The sequence below is a fragment of the Alligator sinensis genome, unplaced genomic scaffold (genome assembly GCF_000455745.1).
Source record: "Alligator sinensis unplaced genomic scaffold, ASM45574v1 scaffold372_1, whole genome shotgun sequence".
Taxonomy (NCBI): Eukaryota; Metazoa; Chordata; order Crocodylia; family Alligatoridae; genus Alligator; species Alligator sinensis.
In genome coordinates this window covers 632,835-636,238 of record NW_005842387.1, presented here as the reverse complement: position 1 = coordinate 636,238, position 3,404 = coordinate 632,835, and the positions used below count along the sequence as shown (strand labels likewise).

The 3,404-nt window shown below is 51.2% G+C and overlaps 1 protein-coding gene across 1 annotated transcript in view; it reads left to right on the top strand.

The window, feature by feature from the left end:
• ADAM23 (ADAM metallopeptidase domain 23) overlaps nt 1-3,404 on the top strand; it is a gene marked incomplete at its 5' end in the record, with an annotated part of 186,474 nt that overhangs the window by 27,354 nt on the left and 155,716 nt on the right. The gene's annotated exons all lie outside the window — the stretch shown is intronic.

Genomic DNA, 3,404 nt, shown 5'->3' with positions numbered 1-3,404 from the left:
GAGCTCTCTTTCCTGCCAACAGTTTACCTGTTTTGAAACTGCTGCAAGTTTCATAACAGGTACTTCATAAATATACTTTTAAAATATATGTGTGTGTGTATAGTAATTTTCATACAAGCAAATTACTATGGGTACCTATAGACTATCAGTTCATCCAGAACGATATGGTTAGGTGGGTGGCTAATTGGCTAATGGGATGCACCCAGAGAGTGGTGGTGGACAGGTCGGTCTTGACTTGGAAAGATGTGGGCAGTGGCCAGTGCTGTTCAATATCTTCATCAGTGATTTGGACAAGGGCGTGGTGAGCACACTGTCCAAGTTTGCAGATGACACCAAATTATGGGGCAAAGTAGACACATTGGAGGGCAGAGAACAGATTCAGGCAGATACAGACAGACTGGAAAAGTGGGCAGTGGGCAACGTGGTGTCCCTTAGTCTCACTGTCCCTTAGTCTCACTTGTCTCCTGGATCTTCCTGTGGTTTCTCATGGTCTCTGGGCCTGCGTTCTGCAGGTCGTACACACTGCGGCACTGGTTCAGGGCCTTGTAGAACCATGGTGCATCCATTATCCATGGTCTATGGCTAGTTGGGGTGAATACCCCTCAGTGTCTCGGGATGTGTCCTGCAGAGTACCTCACGAGAAGAGTGGTTTTGGATTCTGCATCTGTCGCCAGCTTGCAGATTAGGCTCATATACTTGGCCCACAGGAACAGGAGGATGTCTGTCATGCCTCTGCCCCCAGCCCTCTTGTCTTTGTACAAGGTCTTCTGGGTGACTTTTTCCCATCTGGAGCCCCAGAAGATGCCCACGGCCCTCTGGATCCTATGGGTGACACGCTCGGAAGGGGAGGAAGACCAGTGTGGTCTACAGAAGCACCAGTAACACCACCGCCTTCACAAGCGTGACATGGCCCCCACCCGGCCCAATGGAGAGGGAACGCATGCACCACAGTCCCAGTTTCTGTTTTACCTTTGCCTCTTGTCTTCTCCCACGCTGTCCTGTCGCTTAGCTTTGGGTCGAAATCTATCCCCAGGATCTTGACCCCCTCACAGAGGACAGAGACCCCCATGGACTCCAGGTCCTTGACCTTGCCCACGGCCAGGCAGGTGCTCTTGCTCACATTGAGCTTGGCTCCTGCTGCCACCTCGTACACCTGCTTGTGTGCCAGGGCTCTCTCTACCGACCCCCTGTTCTGGCATAGAGTGTTCGAATTGTCCATGTTGGCCAGGACCTTGGCCTCTAGGTTGCTGCTTCCCAGAATGTGAACTCCGCGGATCCCTGGGTCCTGTTTCAGGTGCTGGGCCAGGAGCTCGAACAGGATGAACAGGATCAGGGAGAGTGGGCAGCCCTGCCAGACCCCCAACTCCACTGCAATCCAGGCGCTCGGGAAACCATTGATCTGAACTTTGCTGCTCACTTCCATGTAGAGGATCCTGATCCATCTGACAAAGGTCGCAGGGACTCCCACCCGCTCCAGCATCTGGAACAGGAACTGATGGGACGCTGTCGTAGGCCTTCTCCAGGTCCAGGTTTAGGCTGGTGATGCTCTGCCTTCTCTCCCTGCACAGCTGGAGTGCGTCTCTCAGTTGCATCAGGGCTCCGTGGATCTGTCTCCCCGGGACACCGTACGACTGATCCTCGTGGGTGACTACACCTAGGATGGATTTAAATCACTCGGCCAAGAATTTGGCCAGCAGCTTATAGTTGAAGTTCAGGAGGTTGATTGGCCTCCAGTTCTTCAACTCCTCCCTCAAACCCTTGTTGTACAGGAGGCTCATGAGGCTCTGCTCGATCCCCGCTCGTAGCCGGCCCTCCTGCAGGCGCTCTCAAAAGAGCTCCAGCAGGTCTGGGCCCACCAGGTCCCAGAAGGTCAGGTAAAACTCCTTGGGCAGGCTGTCCCACCCAGGACTCTTACTATGCTTGATAGTAGTCTAAAACCAAAAGGCTCATGATTTACTGTATAGTTCATTGGGCTGGGCCTCAGGAGAGTCGACAGCATTTCAAGCCATGGTGACCCCGTTGCTCAGCACTGCTCAGTATGTATAATGACTTCAGATACATCCCCTCCCCCCAAAAAGGATCCACATGCTAATTAGCCCCACATAATTACTGGAACCAGGTACATTTGTCACGAGTCCTGGGATCCTCCAAAAACTTATATATTGATAAGGTGCAGGGCAACCTGGTCATGGAGGGTGTGGTCACATTAATATATACTGCGACAGGCTGAGAGAGGGGGCAACAAAGGGATTCTGGGTAAACTGTTTGGGACTCTGTTTGCTGATGTTTGCCTGATTATTTAAGGCTAGTGAAGGAATAGGAATCTTTGGAAATGGGAAAGAAAGGCACAGCTTAGCTGTGGGAGTGAAGAAGTTGAAATGTACATGATCACCATGCCTTAAAAAGAGTCGGCACTGAAGGGGACTGGGCATTACTATGTATCTTATTCAAGTGGGTTTCATTAACTTATTCTTGTGGTAGGTTCCAATCAGTATGTTGCCTTTCATTTGGGGGGGTGTGGTGCTGATGAAGGTGGTGCTATTTGTGTTTTCCTTTAGAACTCAACATAGGAGAAAGTGGCAAGGACCAAGCTGCACAAAACAAAATGATCCAGAGCCAGAGGAATGCCAGACATCCTACTGTTCCTCTGGGCCAATTACATGAGCCAGGTTTGTGAACTGGCAACAGGGGCAGAATCCAAAACAGCCTACCTTGTGTTTTGCAGGGCAGCTGCTGTGACAGTGGCAGGTATACATGATGACCAATGGGAGCCTGTGGGCCATGGTGTCCCCATGGTTTTACAAGGTCCTGAAATGCTTCTGGGACAAGTACGAACTGCATGATGCGGCCCTAGTGACCCTGATGAACCACCGCAAGATATAAGAGGTGGTAAGAGCAAGAGACATCATATTGCCCATGGACTTTACTACCTGGTGACACCTGCCAGGTTGTGTGGATCGAATCTTCCACAACAACCTGCAGAAGGAGCACAGAAACTTGAACTGACAGGCAACTCATTGGGCACTCCCCTTGTGGGTGTGGAAAAACGATGCAGGGCACAGAGGTCCATCCCATTGCCTGATGCAAGCCTGTGGGTGGCAGGCGGAAACAATTGACCACCTCTTCTGCGATTGCACTTATGCCAGAGAGGTGTGGAAGAAAGTATGTGTACTCATTCTGCTGGTGACAGGTTATAGAACCCTGACCAGAGAAGCGGCCCTCTACGGGCACTTGGCCAAAACAGCAAGGGGCCCCGACAGCTCGCTTCAACCAGTTCATCTTTTGCTTCAGGTATGCCTTGTGGAAGGCCAGAAACCTGCTCATAAGCAGGCACTCAGACCCCACAGTTGAGGACTGTATTGAAATGGGGCTAAGTGAAATGTAGTGGTACTAGAGGAAGACCA